At 42.7% G+C, this 25428-nt stretch overlaps 2 protein-coding genes across 15 annotated transcripts in view; one reads left to right on the top strand and one right to left on the bottom strand.

The window, feature by feature from the left end:
• Window positions 1–25195, bottom strand: part of SYK (spleen associated tyrosine kinase) — a 95124-nt gene extending 69929 nt beyond the window's left edge. For 2 of the 3 annotated variants that reach the window (XM_023195263.3, XM_023195267.3), the window contains exon 1: window positions 24897–25195. The gene's annotated coding sequence lies outside the window, so the exon portion shown is untranslated. The other variant, XM_023195265.2, reaches the window with a different exon arrangement.
• DIRAS2 (DIRAS family GTPase 2) overlaps window positions 23892–25428 on the top strand; it is a 157466-nt gene continuing 155929 nt past the window's right edge. For 3 of the 12 annotated variants that reach the window (XM_023195271.3, XM_023195270.3, XM_023195269.3), the window contains exon 1: window positions 24293–25211. The gene's annotated coding sequence lies outside the window, so the exon portion shown is untranslated. Of the gene's footprint in view, window positions 23992–24259; window positions 25212–25428 lie in introns of those variants that run through there. The other 9 variants (XR_002727031.3, XR_002727032.3, XM_023195272.3 and 6 more) reach the window with 8 other exon arrangements.

Raw genomic sequence — 25428 nt, 5'->3', positions numbered from 1 at the left:
GGGTCCTTCCTGCCTAATCTGGAGCTCCTTCTTGTTCCCTGGAGCTGGGTTCTCAATGTGTGTCTCTGGACGAGCAATGTCAGCATCACCAGGAAACATGGAAGATATGAAAATTCTTAGGGTTCCACCCTGACCTGCCAAATAGAAACTCTGGGGTGAAGCTCTAGGTTCTGTATTTCAAAAACTCAACTTTGAGAACTTTGGCCCAAGAGCTCCATCCATTTATGAAGATAAAAATCCAAGTCCTCTTAGATCACTCCCTTCTTTACACTGCTTAAAGTCAACCCCTTGCCAATCCCATCTATCTCATCTCTCAGCCTCCCACACATGCCCACTTATCTCCAAAACCACATAACATCCTTTCCCTCCACATCTCTTTTGAGTAGCTCTGGCTCTCAGTGCCCCCACCTTGCTCCCTTCTCACATGTTCTAAGCTGTGGCCCTTTTCTCTGCTAAAAATCCTCCCACTGTCCAGACTACCCTTTGAGCTCAGGATAAACATGTCCCTGTCCCCACCGTCAGAACCAACATGCTTTCCTTTTGTACCACTGACCACTGTTTTGATTTAATTTACCTTTACTTTCTAGCATGTGCATTTTTGATGAATGTCTGTTTGTCCCATAAGGGCAGGAATTGTATCTGTTTCTAGTAAGACTTGAAATTGAGCAGTGTGAGTCCTCCAACTTTGTCCCCTTTTTAGTGGGTGTTGTGTTGGGTATTCTAGGTCTTTTACCTTCCCAAGTAAAGTTTAGAATCATTTTGTCATTATCTACAAAACAGCTTGTTGGGATTTTGATTGGGATTGGGTTGAATCTACAGATCAAGCTTGGCAGAATGAACATTTTAACAACATTGAGTCTTCCAATGTATGAACATGGACTACTTTTCCATTTATTTACATCTTCTTTGATTTCTTCCATCAGTATTTTGTAGTTTTCTGCATACAGATCCTGTACATATTTTGTTAGATTTATGCCTAAGTATTTTTTTGTGTTTTTTGTCTTTTTGGTGCTATTATAAATGGTAATTTTTCTTACTTCAAATTTCAGTAGTTTACTACTTGCATATAGGAAAGCAACTGACTTTTGTATATTGATCTAGCATCCTGCAAACTCACTTATTGGTTATGAGAGTTGTTTTATGGATTCTTTGAAGTTCTCCATATGGACATGTGTATTATCTGTGAATAAAGATGTCTTACTTCTTCGTTTCTGATCTGTATAAGTTTTATTTTGTTTTCTTGCACTAGCTTGTGCTCCCAGTAGGATGTTTAACCAAAGTGGTAAGACAGGACAGTCTTACCTTGTTTTCAATATCAGAGGGAAAGTGTTCAGTCTCTCACCATTAAGTATGATGTTACCTGTAGGTTTTTTTTTTTCCTTAATGTTCTTTATCAAGTTACAAAAGTTTCCCTCTATTCCTAGTTTAAGATTGTTTTTTTGCCATGAAAGAGTGTTTTGATTTCATCAAATGCCCTTTCTGCCTCTATTAACATGGTCATATGATTTTTCTTCTTTAGCCCATTGATGTGATGGATCACATTAATTTATTTTCAAATGTTGAACCTGTTTTGCATTACCTGGAATAAATTCCACTTGGCTGTGGCACATAGATCTTCTTATACATTGTTGGGTTTGATTTTCTACTATTTTACTGAGCGTTTTTGTATGTATAAGTAATATTGCTTTGCAGTTTTCTTGTAATGCCTTAACTGGTTTTGGTATTAGGTGAAATCTGAACTCATAAAGTGAATTAGAAACTGTTTTCTCCATTTCTATTTTCTGGAAAAGATTATGGAAAACTGGTATTCTTTCTTTCTTAACTGTTTGATAGAATTCACCAGTGGACCCATCTGGGCCTGAAGATTTCCATTTTAAAGGTTATATTAATTTAAATTTTAAAGATATAGGGCTATTCAGGCTACCTATTTCTTCTGTAAGTTTTAGTAGTTTGTGTCATTCAAGCCTTAGTTTATTCCACCTAAGTTACCACATTTGTGAGTATAGAGTTGTTCATGATCTTCCTTTATCATCTTTTTATATCTATTAGATCAACAGTGATGACCTTTCCTTCATTTCTGATATTGGTAAATTGCATCTTCTACAATTTTTTCCCTTTTTTTCTTGGCTAAAAGTTTATCAATTTGGTTGATAATTTCAAAGAACCAACATTGGTTTTATTGACTTTACTGTTTTCCTGTTTTTAATTTCAACGATTTCTGCTTCAATTTTAATTATTTCTTTTCTTTTGCTTGGTTTAGGCTTAATTTGCTCTTCTTTCTGTAGTTTCTTAAAAGTAGAATCGCAAGTAATTTGCTTTGTATATTTTTTACCTAATGTGTGCACTTAGTGCTATAAATTTCTCTGTAAGCACTGCTTTTACTACATCCCCAAATTTTTGATAAATTATATTTTTATTTTTATTCACTTCAAAATATTTTTTTAAATTTTGGAGACTTCTTGACACATAGGTTATATTTCCAGGTATTTGGGAAATTTCCCAAAACCCCCATCTTTTTGTTGTTGGTATCTAGTTTAGTTTTATTGTGTTCTGAGAACATAATTGGTATGACGTTTATTCTTTCAAATGTGTTAACATGTTTTCCAAGAATGTGCTCTATCTTGGTGAATATGCCATGTGAGCTTGAGAAGAATGTGCATTTTTCTGTTGTTGAATGGAGTATTTTATAAATGTCAATTAGATCAAGTTGACTGACAGTACTGCTCAGGTCATTTTTATCCTATCTATTTGGTCTATCAACTATTGTGAGAAAGAGATTAAAACCTCTAATTATAAGACAGGATTTGTCTATTTCTCTTTTCAGTCTTATCAGTGTTTGTCTTGCATATTTTGATGCTCTGTTGTTATGTGCATACACACTTAGGATTGTTACGTCTTCTTGGATATTCGACCCTTTTACCATTCTGTAACAATTTCCTTGAAGCCCTGACCCCTGTTGACTACGAGTTTTTTGTCCTTTAAGTGATAAAGTGAGGAGGGTGCTGGAACTTGAGGAATTCCCTTGGGAATTCCCAGCTGAGACAAGGCTCTTGCAAAGTGTTTTCCCTTGGAGAGTAACCTTTGTCATGGAGAAAGCCTAGGTGTATGTCACAGTTATCACTCTTCCCCTCCCCTACCAGGGCCATGAGGAGCTCCTTCTCAGATCTTCACCTTAAGAACCTAGTGAGGCTTGTATTAATCATGCCTTTCAGTTTCTTTTATTTTCTGGTAGCTATGTCTACGGTGTTATTCAAAGAGATAATTAGCTCCAGGTGAGGACCTCACAGGGCCTTGTACCTGAGCTGTGTGGAGTGCAAGTAAGACTCCCACTGAAGGCAATGCTTGAAGCTGCTGTGCAGTGAGGCAGAGATTTCTGCCTGATGGCCTCTGAGTGAGCCTGTGCCCAATATGACCTATGATCATACTGTGGGCCTAAATATTGGGAGCCAGGAGGACTGCCTGGTGGGTGTGCACTATACTAAATCATCACCCTTCTCCAACTTCTGCAGGTGCAAGTACATCTGCCATACAATCAGTCTCTGCTAATGAGAAAGATACTGATTATGTTTTAGAAATATTGACTATGAAAAATTATTCTTTCATAAGAAAAATGTGTGATAATTAGAAGATTCTTATTTTGGACTTGCTACTAAGTTTAAACAGAAATATCACATTGATGAGACTGCTTTTAATCCTGAAGGCTGTGATCTGTCTACTTCTGGACTTTTTTTGCTGATGCCCTTCTGGTACCAAAACTGTGCCAGTCACATCATAGGAGCCCAATAAAAATCTGCTGACTTAATTAACTAATATAAAGTGTAAGGCTAAGAGACTTTCTCTGTATTATAAAACAAGTCAACCATTTCAAAACCATCTCTCTTACAAAAAGAGTCAAATTTAACTTGCTTTTAAAAATGATTTCCTTGCTTTGTAAAAGAAAGAAGTAAAATATAGTTTATTCTCATTATTTCAGGTTATATGTTCCATAAAGTCACCCCCAAAACTGAATTAGCAAGTAGTAGCCCATTGCTTCTCAGGGGTTATGTGCCTGGGAGCCTGTGGTCACCACATTTTCATCAACTGATTAATGCATCACTTGTTTTATGTGTTTCTGTGTAAAGGCACCTTATTTCATATCTATTGTTGATGCATTACCATTGAACTCATGGCCAACAGCACTAACTATAACTCACACCTGACAGAGGCTTCTCTAACCCACATATTTTCTCTATAAGGCACAGCACAGCCTTCTTACACCTAGGGACACCAGATAGCACTTCAACTGGGGGCTACTCTAAACAGCAAAGTCACCACAATTTGAAAAAAGGAACAAAAATGCAAAAAATATGGCACTAAGTAGACTGGGAAAAAGACACTTACTTATGAGGTGAAAGGAGGAGTTGGAGTGTCCAGAAAATGCACGTGGCTAAAATTTTGTGCCACTCTGTGATATGGTTTGGCTGTGTCCCCACCCAAATCTCAACTTGAATTGTATCTCCCAGAATTCCCACATGTTGTGGGAGGGACCCGGGGGAGGAAATTGAATCATTGGGGCCAGTGTTTCCCATGCTATTCTCATGGTAGTGAATAAGTTTCATGAGATCTGATGAGTTCATCAGGGGTTTCTGCTTTTGCTTCTTCCTTATTTTCTCTTGCTGCTGCCGTGTAAGAAGTGCCTTTCGTCCCCCTCCATGATTCTGAGGCCTCTCCAGCGATGTGGAACTTTAAGTCCAATCAAACCTCTTTTTCTTCCCAGTCTTAGATATGTCTTTATCAGCAGTTTGAAAATAAATGATACAGTAAATTGGTACCAGAAGAGTAAGGTGTTGCTGAAAAGATACCCCAAAATGTGGAAGTGACTTTGGAACTGGGTAACAGGCAGAGGTTGGAACAGTTTGGAGGGCTCAGAAGAAGACAAGAAAATGCAGGAAAGTTTGGAACCTCCTAGAGACTTGTTGAATGGTTTTGACAAAAATGCTGATAGTGATATGAACAATAAGGTCCAGGTTGAGGTGGTCTCAGATGGAGATGAGGAACTTGTTGGGAACTGGAGTAAAGGTGACTCTTGTTATGTTTTAGCAAAGAGATAGGCAGCATTTTGCCCCTGCCCTAAAGATCTGTAAAACTTTGAACTTGAGAGAGATAATTTAGGGTATCTGGCAGAAGAAATTTCTGAGCAGCAAAGCATTCAAGAGGTGACTTGGGTACTGTTAAAGGCATTCAGTTTTATAAAAAAAGCAGAGCATAAAAGTTTGGAAAATGTGCAGTCTGACTATGTAATAGAAAATAAATACCCATTTTCTGGGAAGAAATTCAAGCCAGCTGCAGAAATTTGCATACAAGTAGCATTGAGCCTAATGTTAATCCCCAAGACCATGGGGAAGATGTCTCCAGGCCATGTCAGAGACCTTCATGGCAGCCCCTCCCATCACAGGCCTGAAGGCCCAGAAGGAAAAAGTGGTTTCATGGGCTGGGCCCAGGGTCCTCATGCATGTGCAGCCTAGGGACTTGGTGCTTGTGTCCCAGCTGCTCTAGCCGTGGCTGAAAGGGGCCAATGTGGAACTCAGGCTGTGGCTTCAGAGGGTGAAAGCCCCAAGCCTTGGCAGCTTCCACGTGGTATTGAGCCTGCAAATGCACAGAAGTCAAGAATTGAGGTTTGGGAACCTCTGCCTAGACTTCAGAAGATGTATGAAAATGCCTGGATGCCTAGGCAAAAGTTTGCTGCAGGGGCAGGGCCCTCATGGATAACCTCTGCTAGAGCAGCACAGAAGGGAAATGTGGGGTCGGAGCCCCCACACAGAGTCCCTACTGGGGCACTGCCTAGTGGAGCTGTGGGTAGAGGGTCACCGTCCTATAGACCTCAGAATGGTAGATCCATTGACACCTTGCACCATGTGCCTGGAAAAGCCGCAGATACTCAATGCCAGCCTGTGAAAGCAGCCACGAGGGAAGCTGTACCCTGCAAAGCCACAGGGATGGAGCTGCCCAAGACCATGGGAACCCATCTCTTGCATCAGTGTGACCTGGATGTGTGACCTGGAGTCAAAGGAGATCATCTTGGAGCTTAAAATTTGACTGCACAGCTGGATTTCAGACTTGTATTGGCCCTGTAATCCCTTTGTTTTGGCCAATTTCTCCCAGTTGGAATGGGTGTATTTACCCAACACCTGTACCCCCATTGTATCTAGGAAGTAACTAGCTTGCTTTTGATTTTACAGGCTTAGAAGTGGAAGGGGCTTGCCTTATCTCAGATGAGACTTTGGACTTTGGACTTTTGGGTTAATGCTGAAATGAGTTAAGGCTTTCGGGGGGCTATTGGGAAGGCATGATCGGTTTTGAAATTTGAGGACATGAGATTTGAAGGGGCCAGGGGTGGGTGATATGGTTTGGCTGTGTTCCCACCCAAATCTCAACTTGAATTGTACCTCCCAGAATTCCCACATGTTGTGGGAGGGACCCAGGGCAGGGAGGTAATTGAATCATGGGGCCAGTCTTTTCCATGCTATTCTTGTGATAGTGATTAAGTCTCACAAGATCTCATCGGTTTATCAGGGGTTCCTGCTTTTGCTTCTTCCTCATTTTCTCTTGCCGCCACCATGTAAGAAGTGCCTTTCACCTCCTGCCATGATGCTGAGGCCTCCCCAGCCATGTGGAACTGTAAGTCCAATTAAACCTCTTTTTCTTCCCAGTCTTGGGCATGTCTTTATCAGCAGTGTGAAGACCTCAAAGGGCCTTGAAAGCATCATGGTTATTGATTTGGGGATTACAGATAAATGATTGAGAGCAGGCAAATTCACAAATTCAGAAGCCATGAATACTGAGGATCAACCACGTATTATCTCACGTAGACTGCTATGGGTGACTCACATTCATTCTTTATGCATTTTGAGTGACTTCTAAGATGTTCACAAAGGGCCTCAGTAGTCACAAACAAGCTGGATGGGAAAGTACAAATTACTGTAAAAATCAATACACAGATAGTAGTACTTGAAAAATTATATCAGTCTCAGCTCCTGATAGTCATATCTCCCTGTATTCATTTGGTTTTCTAACAAAATGTTTTCTGCTACTCTCAAAAACATAGGTTTTATTTACATATACTAAAAATCAGCTGATGGCATGAGAAAAATCTGCCTGGTTTTCTATTAGAGGGGTTGATATTTGCAGTCACCAACCTGCACAGCTGAGCCAGCATAATTCCTGCAGGGCAGAGAAGGCCACGCAGCCTAAATAAGGGGTACCAGAGGGGCCTGAGCCAGGCCTGCTGCTCACCAGCTAGCCAGCCTTGAGCAGATTACTCTACTTCCTCATCCATAAAAGGTTATAGCTTCTACTTTATTTGGACTGTTCTTCTTTTAGGAAAAATAAAGGCATAAATGGGTAAAATGGCAACATTTATTAATTTGAATGGTGCTGCACTTTTCTGTATTTTATAATTTTTTTCCCAAAGAAAAACCCTATGGTTGCTGTCACGAATAAATGAGATTACGCATGACCAGGGCCTGATGCTGGGCTCCCATGCTTCCTTACGATCTGACCATAAACAAGTCGAGTGCAGGGAAGCCTCTCAGCTGCTGCGACAGCCCCTGCTACCTCACCCCACTCCTGACACTTGGGAGGCTCCCCATAACTCAATGTGCTGAACAGATCAAAGCTAATGAAATGGCCTGGTTGGCCAGCAGAGAGGCTGGAGGAAGCTGAGAGTGCCCCAGGAACTTTTTTGGTCATTCTGAAGTTGTTTCCTGCTTATTTGTTGATTTTTAACCATTGGTTTCGTTTCGATGCCACATGCTCTAAGTCACTCTGTAAGATAAACATCAAAATATCAGATTGCTTGGGTGTTGGCAGAGACACTGCCCCTTCCTCTCTGAAACGACCTTGCAACAAGAACCAGAAAGAGAAACACAATGGAACCAGTGGGCACTCCTGATCCTGAGCAATAACATGCCACAAGCAGAGCCCAATGCAGCTCTGTTCACCCTGGGATTATGAAGACCCTTAGTGGGGACCAGCTGCTATAGACTTCAGACAAGGCCTGCGGAGTGGAAGGATATACACAGCAATGGAAAGTCAATCATTTCTTAGAGTGCTGAAGAGAGGAGACTGAATGGCTGGCAGCCTCACTGGGGAGAAATACATATTAAACCAATTCATTCTCTCTCTTTCACTCTCTGTCTCTCTGTCTGTCTCACACACACACAGACACATTATTGAGAAACGAGGAAATATTCTGGTCGGCTGGAACATATCCAAGGCCCCTCCATGATTTATTTCAAAGATGAGGATCCTACCTTGGGTTTGTACAATTATGCTGAAAAAATTAAGGAAGAGAAGCAACAGGAGAAACAAATGGCAAAGGACATTCACTAGAAAAATATCCTAAAAGGCAGATGAAGCCATGACCACACACAGATATGGAATCAAAGAACTTAACAGAATAATCACTTGGTTAAAATAACAGCTCAAAAGAGAGGAAGAGGCAAAAAAAGACAACAACGATAAGCTGGCAGAGATCAGGGGAAAGGGCCAGAAAAGAAATGATGGCTATTACATCAAGCAGGGAGAAGTGAATGGATATTAACACTGCAGGCAGCATGGGGGACAGGATCTGTGGAGCTTGAGAAAAATGAAATAGGAATTAACAAAGACTTCAGGAATTCAACAGAAAAATTGAGAAAGACAGAGGAGATCTAAAATATATAAAATTACTGTCCCTGAAATAGATAATTAAAATAAAGGAGTAGAACACATGTTTAAAGTTATAAAATTTCCAGAAATAAAAAAAGTCTTATCTACAGGGGTTAAAAGAGCATATTATCCAGGAACCTCTAGAGCAGGGGTGTGCAATCTTTTGGCTTTCCTGGACCACACTGGAAGAGGAATTGTCCTGAGCCACACATAAAATATACTAACACTAATGATAGCTGATGAGCCAAAAACAAAAAATTGCAAAAAAACAAAAACAAAAACACAAAACAACAACAAAAAAACAACAACTCATAATATTTTAAGGAAGTTTACAAATTTATGTTGAAAAGATATCCGTACTCCCATGCTTCACTGCAGCACTATTCACAATAGCCAAGATACAAAATCAACTTAAAAGTCCGTCAAGGAATAAATGGCTAAAGAAAATGTGGTGCACACACAATGGAATACTATTCAGTCATGAAAAAGAAGGAAATTCTATTGTTTGTGATAACACAGAAGAAGCTGGAGAGAGTTACATAAAGCGAAATAAGTCAAGCACAGAAAAACAAATACCTCATGATTTCACTCATATTTGGAATCTAAAATGGTTGAACTCATAGAAACAGAGAACAAAATAGTGGTTACCAGGGGCTGGGGAGTGAGAGAATGAGGAGCTGACAGTCAAAGACTACAAAGTTGCAGATAGAGAAGAGGATTAACGATAAGCATTGATGATGATGGGTGTGTTAACTGGCTTGATTCAACCCTTCCACACTGTACAGATATAACATCACTGTGTACCCCATAATTATGTAAGATTAAATTTATCCAAAAACTTTTTAAATATTACTGGGCCTCAAGCTTCTTCTTGGAAACACATCAAGTCAGAAGACTGAAGAGTTACATTCACACAGTTCTCAGAGGTGGCAAATGTGTCCAACCAGAGGCACATAGTCCAGCTAGGCTCAGGGCTGGCAGTGAACGCTTTCAGGACTTCAACTGAAATGACTGTGGAAGGTTCTGATGTCTCTGTCAAGAATCAGAAGAACAGAAGCACAGCTATCTGCCTTCTAAACACCTGCTTCAAAATCACTCCATCTATATGTGTCCTAAAACTGCCAATGTCCAGCCCAGCACAGCCCAGTGAACCAGATTCTAAGGGCAGCCTCCACTGCCTAGGTGGTTCTCATGACCGCTAAGCAGAACAAGCTCCTGCTTTCATTAGTAAGCTCAATTCACAAACAAAACAAGTAAACAAAAACAACAATGAAAAGCTCCAGCTGAGAACAGTGGCTCTGCATTTCAGCTGCGGGTTAGGATCACACAGAGTGTTCTTTTCCCAGCCCTAACACTCAGAATCTCTGGGGGATGGGCCCAGGCATCGGTATTTCTTGTAAAGCTCTCTAGAGAGGCCAGCATACAGCCAGGATAGAGAAGCAGTTGCTCTAGAATTATCTAGAATTATCACCTCTATGTGGAAGGTTTTGGGGTTCAAAACTGATCCAAACAGAGCTGACTGCAAAGTGAGCAGCCACACAGGCTCCTGAACAGAGGGGAACAAGCACAGAGCTGAGCATATTCCCAGTTTCACGTGGGACTATAAAGAAGTCACATGAAAGGCATCATTCCGAAAAACATTTTTAGTGAATGAAAGCGTTAACTCAATTTTTAGACATATCAATTTTGTTAAGATAATAATTCAGGAAGAAGAATCTTGATCGCACCTTTTGCAGCAAGTGGAGCCTAAGTGCTGGTGGTGGGGTGAAGCTCCCCTAGGAGGGCAGCACGTGACTGCACTTCCTGGAGTCAGGCTGAATCATGAAAGGAAGTCCTATAATTCACAAACCCTTCAAAACGACTTCTCTTGTGGCATTTTATCTCTACTCAAATTAAGCAGCACAGGAACTCCAGAGACAGGCCAGCCACACATCTCTGCCCCAGCGCCTGGAGTGAGGCAAGGTTGGAGCCGAGGGGCCAGTGGCAGGACCCCTCCTCTGCTCACTGGAGCGCCTCAGAATGCTCCCCTCTCAGCCTGCCTTGAGTACGTACAAAATGAGCAAATGGAAGGCATTCCCAGAAACAAACGCCTTGTTTCTTGGACTTGAAAGTACAAGGGCCACTTGCTTGACATCTTACTTTTTTGTTTTGCCCTCATGAGAAACACGTTCCTTCTCCATATCTTCTTTTCAAAATGGACAAAACCTCAGGTTCCAGATGTTTCAAGGAAACTATGTTGGATTTTTTTTTTTTTAACCAAAGAGAAAGGAACAAGCACTAAGGTTTTCTCCAGTCCCTCAAAACCCTCTTGAGCAAAAACTTGGTTTGTTCTTTCAGAAACTATTCTGAACCAAGAGTGCTTACCCCAAGGATACGTGACTTCGTAGCTTTCTCCAAGGCTGTGTTACCATTTGGAGGACTGCTGCAAGGAAATAACTGGGAACGATGTCAGTTCCTGGGTGACTGAGAAGTAACATTATTGTGTGTGTGTGTGTGTGTGTGTGTCGTGTTGAGCAGGAGAATGTTACAGCCTTGGGGATGGAAAGGGCCAGGCCAGAGCCCCATGGACAAGACTCAAGTTCTCATGTCAAAGGAGAGGGCACCCCTGCTGCCCTCATCGGTTCCCAGGGTCAGATCCTCTTAAGAAAACTGGGAGCCGCAGGTTCTCAACACATGAAATAGTGGCGAGTGTTACCATGCACTTAGGCAAGGGGTGGCACTGAGAGCTGGGAAAGCGGAGAGGTGGGTGGAAGTCATGTCCCTCCTGGGCTCCTCAGGGGATGGGCTGAGAGCAGCTTGGTGTCCGGCAGACCTTGCTGCAACAATGGAAATACCTGTTCTACTCTGCCTGACACAGACCTACCACCCACGTGTGGCAACTGGTCCCTGAAACATGGCCAAGGTGACTGAGAACTAAATTTTAAATTGTAAATGAAATTTAACATTTATTTTAAATGGTTGTGAGTAACTGAACGGTCAATGGCCACATGTGGCTAGTAGCCCCATCCTGAACATCCTTAGCAGGGATGTCAGATGACAGGATGAGCTGCATCTTCTAAACACACCCCCAGGACCAGAGACTGTGTGGTCCTGGCAATTCTCCCTTCCAGAAATTCCTTCTACTTGGGCCAAACTTGAAGGCTCTGGGTTTTCTTTTGATAATGGGGGTGATACATGTTTCTCTAAATATCTAGTTGACTGTATCCAAGTCATATCTGATATATATATATATATATATTTTTTTTTTTTTTTTGAGAATATATTTTTTTTGAGATGGAGTCTCGCTCTGTCACCCAGGCTGGAGTACAGTGGCCAGATCTCAGCTCACTGCAAGCTCCGCCTCCCGGGTTCACGACATTCTCCTGCCTCAGCCTCCCGAGTAGCTGGGACTACAGGCGCTCGCCACTACGCCCGGCTAGTTTTTTGTATTTTTTTAGTAGAGACGGGGTTTCACTGTGTTAGCCAGGATGGTCTCAATCTCCTGACCTCGTGATCCGCCCGTCTCGGCCTCCCACAGTGCTGGGATTACAGGCTTGAGCCACCGCGCCCGGCCCATATCTGATATATTAAAATATGAGAAATAACTTTAAGAGTGCCCACAATATGCAAAGAGGGTGCCATGCTGGGAAGAGAGTATAAAAAACTCTCCATGCCATGGTCTCCAACCGGACATTTTAAAACTGCAAAGGCCAAAATCATGCAAAAAAGTCTCTTAGAGCTTCTGAGTAAGATGCCCCCTGGGGGAGTGACCTTGTCTAGTGACTGCGGATGTGAGAGTGGAGGACAACACACCCCCTATGTGTTGCTTATTAAACCCAGCAGGGCCCTACACACATGATTAGGATCTAGACACAGCTTATTTGCCTATGATACTATTGGGCAAGAGTCACTCTGTCTCTGTGACCCTCTCATAAAATCTTTTTGCTTGTAAAAGAACCCTCTCTTCAATTCCCTGGTAACCAGTAGCTATTAATCCTTGACATCCTGCACTCAACCATGAACATTTGACAGCGGGCCTAGTCTTTGTGAGCCAGTCTGATTGGTGCTTTGCATAGAGCATCTCTGAGCTTGATAGCAACCCAAGGGTTAGGTATTTTTAACCTCATTTTGCAGATGGGGTGCTACCAGCCCCCAGAAGTTTCAAGTGAAGGATGGAATCTAGAGCCCAGGGCCTGGTCTGCTTCTGACAACCACCCTGACCTCAGAGAGGGCTTTAGAGCCACTTCTTGGAACTGGACGTTTACATGTCAAAGGCACAATTATAGAGATTTTATTATAAAGTGTAAACACGGGGGCAGGCTATGACTCCAGGGCCTCTCCTGGGCGAGTATGGCACAGTGCTGATGGAGGCAGCTGGGGTGGGGAGGTAGCAGCAGCAGCCCATCCCCTAATGACCCCCAAGAACAGCCCTTCTGGTCACCATCAGCTGCAGCCAGTGAGGCCCAGAAGCCAAGCCACAGACACCAAGAAACCATGGCCCAAGTTCTCAACCAGAAGCGAAATTGCTTACGTCCTTCTCACAAGAAAAAGAAGTTTCACACGAAGCATGCAGATGACAAATAGTCTGACAGAATGAAGCACGGTGGACTAAGCATAACGTTAAAAAAAAATCTTAAAGACGAAAACCATTCAAATCATCTTGTGTAGAAATGTTACAGGTCAGTTTTCCTATCTGACCAGTGCACATATTCTTCCTCTGAGAATTATTTCCTGTGCATTCACCTCCTGCAAGGCTTACAGCTGCATGCTGAGAATGCACTGACATTCTCACTCTAAAGCCTTCCTCCAAAAATTCTGCAGAATGGCAAACCTTAGGAGAAAATAAGTTCCTATGGAAAGCACTCTTCACAACAGAAAAACACGAGCCCTCTCTCTCTCAATCACACACACACACACACACACACATCAAATGGGGAGGGGCCACTCTGGCCTGCCCAGTGTCTTTGCAGTCAAAGGCACACACAGCTGCCTATATACCCAGCACACCAATAAATGCCAATTTGGTGGCATCCTTGTCAGCCTTTAAAGATGTGTTTGTGTGCTATGAAATCCTATGAACTAGCTGTCAAATGGTGGTCCTCAATCTTGGCTGCTGCACTGGGTGGGGTGGAGTAGGAGTGGCTTTAAGAAACATCTGAAGGCAGGCTGCACACCAGAGCACCCCGGTGTCCTTGGAGGTGGCCTGGGCTTCAGGACCTGAGTGATGGCAGGGTACAAGCATGTTTGAAACCATGGCTGTATACCTTTGGGTGAACCGCTGAACCTCTCGAAGCCTCACCCTTCATTGGAGGACAGAATGGTGCCAGCAGTCACGATGCATGACATGTTTCTAAGTTACTTCTCTTCCTGGTCTCATTCTACTCACCCTTTCCCCCCAAGGAAACCTTCTTATTATCATTTTTCTAAACTGAAAAATATATACACTCCTGATCATTGTAAATGCTGCAGGCACACTGAAGTAGGCAGAATAAAAACGTAGATTTCACCTTTTTCTCTAAACCAATTATATTCCCCTCCCCCCAAAACTGCTGTTCTTAATTTGGTGCTTACACTTCCAGATCATGCTACATATTTACATACACATGTGTATACACTGGACAGAATATGTATAGGCGGAAATATATGTGTAAGTAGTAAACAACAATCCAATATCACTTAAATTATTATGAGCATGTGTGAGATTTTTAGTTTTCACTTACTATGATTATGATTATGATTTTTTGAAACAGGGTCTTGCTCTGTCACCCAGGCTGGAGTGCAGTGGCATGATCTCGGCTCACTGCAGCCTTGACCTCATGGACTCAAGTGATCCTCCCACCTCAGCCCTCCATGTAGCTGCGACTACAGGCGCACACCATCACACCAGGCTAATTTTTTTTTTTTTTTTTTTGGTATTTTTCATAGAGGTGGGGTTTTGCCATGTTGCCCAGGCTGGTTTCAAACTCCTGAGCTCCAGCAATCCGCCCACCTCGGCTTCCCAAAGTGCTGGAATTATAGGTGTGAGTCACTGCACCTGACCCAGCATGAGTTTTTTAAACAAATATAATGATATGTCACATCTTGCTTTTTCACTAGTATAACTTGGACATTGTTATATTTGGTGAATGAAATAAATTCCACATTTTTTAGAAGACTGCATAGGATTCTAACATATGAATCAACTGCACTTCCCTTAGTGGTTTTTTTTTTTGCTATTATAAAATAAAATGTTGTAATGAATTACAGTATGCATATATATTTCTCCACTTTTGTCAATTTATATGTGTAATATATTCCTAAAAGTGAAATTATTCAGTGAAAGCACTTGTGTTTTAAATTTTAAAAGATATTACCAAACAGCCCTGTCAGCACCCATCTGTATTTTTTTTCTTATTGATTTGAAAAAACTCACTGCATATTAAAGCTATTGATGCTTTATCACAAGCATTGAAATTAAATATATCTTACCATTTTTTCATATATTTTTTCATTTTATGGGGATTTACTTAAAATTCTAGGAAATCGTACTTATCAATCTTGTGGTGAGTATGATTATAAATTCATATGTTTTATCACATGTAGACAGGCCTCTTCACAATTATTTTAAAACTCACCTAAGTTTTCTTTTAATAGCTTTATTATTTCAATGCTATATTTTTATTCTTTGTTCAGCTTGGAATTTATTTTGATATAAAGAGCAAAGTTTTGTTTTTTTCCAAATGATTTGCAGTTTTCCCAAGATCATTCATCCACGGCCCTGTGCCTCCCCTGCGTGGTATGCAAAGCCTCCCTTGGCCCCATGCCTGCATGGTATTTGGGTTCTACTCCCTACAGCAGCTTCACCTTGCAATTTTGTGGAGTCTGTCTCCCTTAACACCTTTATCTTACATTTCTTCCCTGAGTCTTCTCTTCTCATAAGTCTCTCTCTCTTTTTTAAAGTGTTTGCACATCTAAAGTGAAAGAAACACTTTATCGTAAGTATTTTAATGTGCTTAATTGTGTTTGGTGTTCACACTGACAGAGTTCTGGAATCATCTATACAGCAGGCACATTTCGGGGGCCTTAGACATCTCTCCATCTTCGTATCTGGAGAGCTCCCTGGTGCTCTTGGCATCACACAAAGGCCATCAAGGGGAGGTGCCAGTCTTCACTCACCCATTTGTTACAGGTTGAATTGTGTCCCCTGCAAATTCAAATGTTGATGTCCTAACTCCCTAACTCCTCTAAGTGAGACCTTATTTAAGGACAGGGTCTTAACAGCAGTGATTACGCCACATTGAAGTCCTTAGGGTGAGCCCTGCTCCAACATGACTGGTGTCCTCACACAAAAAGGGTATCTGGACCCAGGGACAGGCACAGAGGGAGCATGCCATGTGGAGCTGGAGACAGTCACCCACAAGCCAAGGAGACACCAGGAGCACATTCTCCCACCCAGCCCTCACGAGGAGCCACCCGGGGATACCCTGACCTCAGTCTCTTTGGCCCAGAGTTGGGAGGCGACACATTGGGCTGTTCAAGCCGTCCAGTACGCGGTGCTTTGGTATGAAAACCCGATCGGACTGATACTCCATTCCTCCATAACAGACACTGACACAGCTTCCAGAGTCTTCTTAGAAGAAATAAGCTCCGGGGAATACCTTACACAGAAGTCTTTGCAGACACTGCTGGCTCCTTCGGGGAAATCATCCCTCACAAATACTTGCCTGTCTTCTTCTAGCATGAGTCGTTCTCCCCAGCTGCCAAGCTGCCTTTCCTTGACAAAATCATTGAAGTCCCACCTGCCTCACAAACGTTTCCATAACAGGAGGGAAATGGGTCTGAGATCTGTCCACACCTGTCCCCTCCCAACCCTCATGACAGCAACGCAGGCAGAGAGCAGCAGTTCTGCCCGTAGGGAGACAGCCACAGACATGGAGGTCTGACGTGGGAAGGATAGAGACACTCACTGCTAGGGGCTCGGAGCTCACTTCCCACGAGGCTCTAGTTCACTCTGGATAGTAAATTTATCTCTGCGGAAGGAAGGCATGCATAAAAGCTTCACTGTTCTCACTTGAACCTCTCATTGGTTTGGGATTGTGTCTAATTCCTATTGTATATGCTTAACTTTTCAATGCAAAAGCCACAAAGATCATAACAAGTTTTGTGTAACCATTGGTGAACAGTAAAATCGGCAAGTCTGACAGAGCCTGTGTCCTCCCTCTGCCTCTCCAAGCTTTCCTGAGCTGCTGACAGGACTCCAAACCTGCCCACCACTTAGGCAGGACAGCAGATCCTCTTTTACACCTTATTAGAGTAGTGGATACAGATTCTGGCTCTGGATTAGAAACACCTCGTTTTGAGAGTTCTAATCCCAGCAGCATCACTTAGTGGTTGGACAAATCCCTTCACCTTTCTGAGCCGGTTTCTAATCGGGTTGAATTAGATGCTCTGCATATTTAAACAGGCTTCTAAGAAATCTATGAATTTGGACTCTCAGTGTCCTAATAAGCAGGTTAGACTTCATGACGGAGCTACAAGTTCACCGGCAGTGATTGGGGAACCTAACACCAAGGCCTGCGATGCAGCCTGCTCAAGCCAGGCTCTTCCCCTCACCCTTACTGTGAGTTCCTTCGTGTAGCCATGACCATCAGCTGATTGGCGTTGCTAACCAAAAGGAAGTGGTGGCCTTCCACCTCAAGCATATGCACAGCTATAAATGCAGAGAAGGGGAGGAAACATGAAAAACAATATTACAGAAAATGAAGTCATAGCACACTGAGGAGCTGAGGAGATATTCCATGAGTAGCTTGGCAATGAATGCTGTCCTTGAAAGGCATGAAGCAAGACAGGCTCACACTGAAGGGGGTGCAGCAGGCAGCAGTGTGGGGGGTGCAAGGTGGGAGAAGACCAAGGGCGGAGTGCCTTAGAAGTGACAGAGACCTGAGGGAGGAACAGGGAGGAGCGGGAGGACGAGGGAAGAGTAGATGCTCCCCAGCTCCAAGAAAGCAGCAGAAGCCCCCTTGAAGGAAAATACATGTGTGTGGCTTTGTTTGAATAGGGAAGGCACGGCCACACCCACAAAGAATGGGGAGTTCCTGCCACCCACACACCACACAGACTAGTTATGGGCCATCCTGCCCTGTGCACATCCAGGTCTTGCCCTCCTCCTGTCTCATGTGGGACAGGCTGCAAGAATGCAGCCCTAAAAGACTAACACCTAGGCCAGGCGCAGTGGCTCACGCCTGTAATCCCAGCACTTTGGGAGTCTGAGGCGGGCGGATCACGAGGTCAGGAGATCAAGACCATCCTGGCTAACACAATGAAACCCCGTCTCTACCAAAAAAATACAAAAAAATTAGCCAGGCCTGGTGGCGGGTGCCTGTAGTCCCAGCTACTGGGGAGGCTGAGGCAGGAGAATGGCGTGAACCTGGGAGGCGGAGCTTGCAGTGAGGCGAGATCGCGCCACTGCACTCCAGCCTGGGCGACAGAGCGAGACTCCGCCTCAAAAAAAAAAAAAAAAAAAAAAAAAAAGACTAACGCCTAGGGTACCTAAAAATACCCAGCACATCAGGAAAGCTGACACCAGGAGAGAGAGGCACAAAGCATGCAAGCAGATGAACTGATGCCCCAGGAGACAGGCGTAATGGTGCACTTAAACAAGTGATAAAATACACAGGAACCTAATACATCACTTAAAAAAAAAATCCCAAAGAAGTAACTACATTCCTTGGAAATTAACCACCTGCTTGCTAAAATAATCATAGAACAATTAAGTGGATGGGCTGAAGAACAGGATGGACAGGGATGAAGGGCTTCCTTGAGATAAAGGTTTACCTGATGGTTTCATGCAAACACAGTGCAAATGGCAAAGGAGAGGGAAAGAATGAAAAGAAAAAGTGCATGCACTACAGCACTGTTTATAATATCAAAAACCAGAAAACAAATCCGCATGCCTATTCTGGACTGTCATAAAAAATACAATAATCACCGAATATGGAGACCTCCCCACACCCCAACATATTGTTAATAAAAAAGAAAGTTTCAGAGAGATAAAGGTATTAAGAAGACGTACACACCCCACCATTATGTCTTCTGAAGATGTGCACACATACACACACGAATGCAAGGGACGAAAGAGGGGAGGTTAGAGCTCCAACTGCTCCCCCATAGTGCGACTGGGGGCAGGGCTGGGACTGAGGGTGGAGGTTAAGAAGGGCTTTTCTGTTGCTCACTCTATCTGAATCCTGTACTGAAGGATATGTACTTGTGTATCAGTTATGCAATTGACAATTTTTCTAAAAGAAAATATTAGAAAGCTCTCCCATCTTGGAGGTCAGAGAAACTAACTTTGGCAATTGTAGTTGCTCATCTGAAACCTATCTGGATGCGCCTTCCCTCCAAGACTGCAGGGCAGATTCCCAGAGTCAGCCCGCCTGGGAGAGGCTCTGACAGTTATGTCAGTTTTAACCACACACCAGGTACCAAGCACTGCAGGCACGGTCTCCGTTAGGTATCACAGCAAAGCCCCCAGTGACTGCTCCATTTACAAAAGCTTCAAGAATAGCTTACAAATAAAGAAGGGGGACTTGAACCCAGTGGGGCCTCAGACCCTTACTCTCAACCACTAGCTACAAAAATATTCAATAAATGTCACTTCGAGGCACTGTATCCACCAAATAATTCATATATTGTTAGCATTTAAGATGAAAACAACCACAACATTCTGCCTCTACCAAGTAAAGCCTAAGGAGCTTGTGAAGGAGGAGCAAGAGGCCACACAGTGTTTCCCAAAGAGGCTGTGGTAGAGCCCGTCCTGGAAGCCACTCTAAGAACAAATGCACTGCAGGATCATGGAAGTGTAGGACCACTGGCTGAGACTGCTCCTCTCAGAGAATCCCTGTGCACGTCACCTGCACAAAGGCTCTGAAGATGCCCATGATATTTATCCCTGCTTGCTGCACCTCATTCCATCCAGCATTTCTCACGCTTACTTGAGCAAGCTTCCTGGGGAATTCCACTTAGCATTGCAGTGTCCACTTCAGGAATCAATCAAGGAAATTGAGGAGAAGGCCAGCAATCTGCTTAAAGTCTCATGGGATCTCCATTTCCACAAAAATAAGCATCCTCATCACTCAAATAATAAAATGTTGGTTTCGTATCTGATACAAAAGTGACATTGACACTGATGTAAAACATAGATGCTAACTGTTAAAGTAGAGCTAAAAATCATCTTTCACTAAGCATGATTCAGAATGCACCCTGATGGAAGAAATCATGAAAGTTCTATGCTACAATAAATAAATAACCATAGAATTAAAAAGCTCTGGAGAAATATTTTCAATAATTATGACAGTGGATTTACGACAGGTAAAATGTAGGTGAGTATTGACAAGAGGCATATTAATGCCACAGATGGTACAACAAAGAGTATGATAAGCAATTTACAGAAAACATATTTGGTCAACAAATATTCCCCATAGGGCCGGGCACAGTGGATCATGCCTATAATCCTAGCACTTTGCGAGGCCGAGGCAAGAGCATTGCTTGAGCCCAGGAGTTTGTGACTAGCCTGGGCAACATAGTGAGAGCCCATCTCTATAAAAAGAAAAAAAAAGAAAAATCCCACACCAAAAACCCCCCAAACATTCTTCAGGTATTATTATATGTCATAACTGAAGAGCAAAACCGAAGAGCAACTGTTAGACAAGAAGAAGAAGATGGAAGATTCCAGAAAAAAAAGAAAGAAAAATGGAACCATGAGATTACTTGGTGTATCTGACGCTGTAGAAAATTGTGTCAATAGGGCTTTCATCTTTATGTCAGAAAGTTGGGAAGGAAACGATGATAGGCACACTGCAAACTAAGAAACCACAAAAACAAAGCCAGGAAAAGCAAAAAGGGGTACAAGAAAAAAAATGGAATGATATACCTTGCTTTAGCAGTAAACTATATTTATATAACCATAATAAAGTAAACCAAATAACTTCTTAACCTCAAATGAGAGAATAATTATCCTGGGATGGTGTGAGAAGGAGTGGAAGGTGACAGTGGTCTAAAACTCCCAAGTCCTGAATTCTCAGTGTCAACAAACACGATTTAAAATTAGTACACCAAAAAATTGAAAATACGCCAATCACAAGGCAATAATGAGAACTCTAGAAGAAATAACTCAAAGCAGTACCAAAAGATGGGCAGAATGAAAAGAGGAACTATTACAAATTAAAATTAAACAAAAAGAGAAATCAACTTAAGTCACACCAAAACATTTTCATGTCAACTCAACAGGAACTGATAGATGTAATATTAATAAACTACCAGGCTGACCAAAGTAAAATAAAGATTTACTAGTTAAGACAAACCAATGAAGGAGGGAAATGAAAGGTCGTATGTTGAACATTCAAATGCTACTTATAATCAGGCAGAATATACTTAAGTAAAGCAATATTTAAACTGTGGATTTCCCTAAATCTCTGCCATGAGCCCTCCTCCTGTTGAATTTACATTCTCTCCCCAGTTCACAGTATCCAGGTTGAGAGCCTCCCTCACCCTGTTCGGTAGACCTGCAGCTCGCCTGCAAGGTTTTCACTCGGGTCAAGACATCTCCCACTCTGCATCCCAGGCTAGAGGCCCACTGTATCCTCACACCTACACTCCCTTCCAGCACTCCAGGACAGCAGTGACTGGAAGCGCCTCTCCAGCCCAGAGCCAGGATCCCAGTTTCAGTGCTAGATATCTCTGAGCAGAGGACCAGAAAGCTCACAGTACTCCTCAGTAATCCAGTCATCATCAACATTCTTAACTGTCTTCGCTTGCTCCACCACCATCTGCCTTTGGCCAGCTGCCAGAAATCAATATGTGGTTTCCCAGAAAGAAAAGAATCAAGCGAGCCATTTGGATTTGTTAAACGTACTATAATGTAAACAAAATATTCTTTCTTTAGGTATCTTTGACCTTAGCTAAATTCAACTGTCTTTAAGATTCCAGTATAACCACCTTTTAAGAGACATAGGGCAAAACGTACACAATTGATTCATAAAGGCAAAAAACAAACAAACAAAAAAACAAAACCTCAAATTGATACAAGTTAACATTTGGTCAGATAAAATTATAAGCAAACCAAAAATTTCCCTGATAACATCATATCAAAATGAATGAGCTTTCCTAAAATCCAATCAGACTAGTTCTTAAAACATCTTCCCACAATCCCTCAGTGGAAAACCCTTTTTTCCTAGTGTTCAAATCCATCCTGTTCAAATCTAAGTAGAAGAGGAAGGTGATAAGACACAAATCAGGCAATTTGATTACAATCTCTCATTAGGACTCTGCCCTCTGATTTTAGTTGCTTTAGAAGAAAAAATAATGTTCAATGTGTAGGCTTTTAAAACAATTCTTCCCCAAAGGCCTAAATTCCTGTTGTTGTTATTGTTTTCTCCACTCAGTTACAGATAAACCAATCCAAATGTAGGGGAAAATGTTGAAACCAGCAAAGCAAGAGTAGAAAAGTCAGGGGGTAGCTGGAAAAAAATCTATACAAGGAAAATTGAGAAAGTAAAAATCAGCCATCACGTAGGCTTAGATAACGGACACAAACCCAGCTGGTTGCAAAGTTAACAGGAAATAATATTTCTTCCATGGACAGGCTGCAGTTGTAAAGGGTGACAGTAACCCCTCCTGTCAGTAACTTCTCTCTTTCTCTAAAATCATAGACTGTCAGAAACTCTGCTGTTTGAAATTATACTACAAAGATGAGACATCCACTCTTACTTGAAGGACCTCTATTTTGATCGATATGATTGAAAATTCAGTAAAATCTTGCTATTTTAGACTCCCTAAAGAGAGAGGAACTGCCCTTCTAATTACTGGAAAGTGTGAAGTATTGAGCAATATAAATGCACTTTGCTTTCAAAAGCAAACCATAGTTCAAAGGAGTCTAATACAGACTCAGTCCCTCAGCTTCAGCTCTAAAAAGTTTTGAAAAACACGACTTTTGTTTTTTGTTTTTTTTTTTGGTAAGTTTTAGAGAAGCTCTTGTAGTGATAACACCTGCTCTAAACGGACACACAGCTATTTATAGTCTTCATTCCACTGAGTGAGAATTCATGTTCTTAAATGTAAAAGTGCAGAAATATTAATGCAAGGAATTCCAGGATTCTCTCCAGACAATATTGGAATGGCATGTAACTGGCAGGGTCAACATGTATGTTTACCTTCCTAAATTCTGAGCAATGTCTTTCTCAATTCTGAAATTTAGATTCTAAATTTTAATTCCAAATTCTGAAAAAGCTTGAATTCCAAAATACACCTTGGCACAAGCATATTGGATTATAACCATGGGCAAACAATGTGCTAAATAAGTGAAGTTCTACTAAGAAGTCTTCCGTTAAAAAAAAGCAGAGAGATTAGACCCGCATTTAGAATATCAAATAGGAGCTGAACAAAGATCAGGGTGATTCATTTCTAAAGTGCAAATCTAGCAATAAAATAACGTTTCCACCAATTTCATCTCTCAGGAAAGATAAAGACCTAAAGTATACACCCCATTTTTATCCTAGCTTAAAACTTTCTAGTTATTAAGGCTATTATAAAATCCTATTTTATATTTCACTTCAAATACAGAGGCTTTTTAAAAAATCTTCCCACAATCCCTCAGTGGAAAAATCTCTTTTCTCCTAGTGTTCAAATTCAACCTGTTCAAATACAAGATAGAAGAGTAAGAGGATAAGACATAAATCAAGTAATTTGATTATAATCTCTCATTCAAATACACTTTAAAGTGCACTTCAAATACAGGGGATAACACAAATCAATTTCTGTTTTAATGCAAGATTTTTCTAAATACGTCAAAACAAAAGTGCCATTCAGATAGAACAAAATGATTTGATAAAATAATTTCAACTAAGATTTCTCACTTAAAACACGTAATAATTTACATATATTTAAGCCTTTTTGAGCAAATAGAATTCTATCTATGCACTGCTCAGACTTTCATTGGGGAGAAGGAGGACATCAATGTATTTAGTTGCATTTAATTAAAATGCTGCCTCTGTAAAGGCAATGAATTTGTCCCTACTAAGACAAAGAAGTCAGATGCTAGAATCAATTCCATTTCTTCCAGGAACTCTCAGGGATTAAACGGTTCTTTTTTTTTTTTTTTTTTTAATATGAAGAATCAGATGTGGCACATCTTCAACTATTTTTCTCTTTTTGTTTTTTTTCTACACGCTGCAATGCTTTGAAGGTTTTTAAAAAGAGGAGGAGGAGAAGGAGGAGGAAGAAGAAGGAGAAGAAAAAGAAAAGTAAAAGTCTTCCAGTCAACAGTTCTACTTGAGTTCAACTGAATCTTTGGTAAGTCAGGCAAAACTCATAAAATATTTTGCAACACTGTTTCCAACATAAAAAGAGTCAAACTCTCACTTCTCCAATCGTCTTTCTAGTCCTTGAACATTCCAACAAAAGAATGGATTGCATTTTTATAGTTTTTAGGTGGGCTTAAGCTTTTGGAGCCATATTGCCAAAAACAAACCAACAAACAAAAAGAAACACCCTTAATTCTTAACTTAAATTTACATTTTACTACATAGAACTTTCTTGCTCTCCAAGTTCATTGGCTAAGTAAATTACTTGACAATGAAAACGTACCCACAAGAGTAATTATGCTAAATGTTAGTAGTGGTTCAGAAAGTTTGGTGTTTGAATGCAACTGCTGTTTCTTTCTGTAGTAAAAGATTTGTCTAAGCTTATAAGACGTCTGGGACATTTCTACTTTGAGTAACTATGATAAACACCGCGGCATTTTCCAGTGGATTCGTGTAAATGGCCAAACGAACATGTTCTAGCTCCAAGATCGAATTCCTCGCGCTGTGCCTGAGCCCAGTCTCGCGTCTCCCGAGGGCCGGGCCGCAACCGCACTTTCGGCGCTCCCTGGTGGGCTGGGCGCCCTGGGGTTCCCGGATCACCTTCCGCACCGTCTGACCTCTGCCCCTCCGCCCAGGCCCGAGCACTTCTCTCCCGGCGCAGCTTCTGGATCCCGAGCGCCGGCAGGTTCAGGAGCGAAGCTGGCGGAACCCACCTGTATTTATTCACATGGTTTAACACTTTTACCTCCGCCGGTGAAGGCCCTGCGGGCACCGACCCGGTGTGACTGGGTACACAAGAAAGGCAGAACAAGGCATGAACGCCGCGCGTCGTCCCCCGTAACCTCCTCTCCTCACCAGAAGTCCCGACCGGAGAGCGGACGCGGCCACACCTACCTGCGCCAGGTGAGGCGAGGGCGGGCTCAGCGCGGGGCCCCCAGCTCCTCCTCGCTCTCCCGCCGCCGGGTGGCCTCAGCCGCCGGGCCCGCGGCGCTTCCTCATTTTCGGCAACTTCCTTAACGCGCCGGGGCAGGCGCCCCGCACTTCCTCCCGGTGTCGCGCCCCGCCGCCCGGCCCGCCCTGCTGACCGCGCCCATGCGCCGGGAGCTGGGCGGGCACGGGCTGGAGCGCCGGGCGAGGCCCGCGGAATCGGCCCAGGCGGCGGCGGGAGCGGAGGAGCCCAGGCGGGGCGCGGCGCTCTCCTCCCTCAGGGTAAGGGCCCTTCGTAGGCAGAGAAGGTGGGACTGCCCGGCGCATGGACCGCATGGGTCCCCCTCCTCCCCGCCAGCGCGCTGGCTTCTGTGACTGCCCAGGACCCACAGGCACTCAGCGGCCCTCTCCTTTTGCTGTGCGGTGCTGGGGAAGAGACTCCACCGCATGGCATATTCCCTGGAGGGTGTATCTGGGTCACCAAGCCAACATGCTCCAA

Source organism: Piliocolobus tephrosceles, chromosome 14 (genome assembly GCF_002776525.5).
Source record: "Piliocolobus tephrosceles isolate RC106 chromosome 14, ASM277652v3, whole genome shotgun sequence".
In the NCBI taxonomy this organism is placed as follows: Eukaryota; Metazoa; Chordata; class Mammalia; order Primates; family Cercopithecidae; genus Piliocolobus; species Piliocolobus tephrosceles.
The sequence above is the reverse complement of the archived record's forward strand: the minus strand, read 5'-3'. Positions and strand labels throughout refer to the sequence as shown.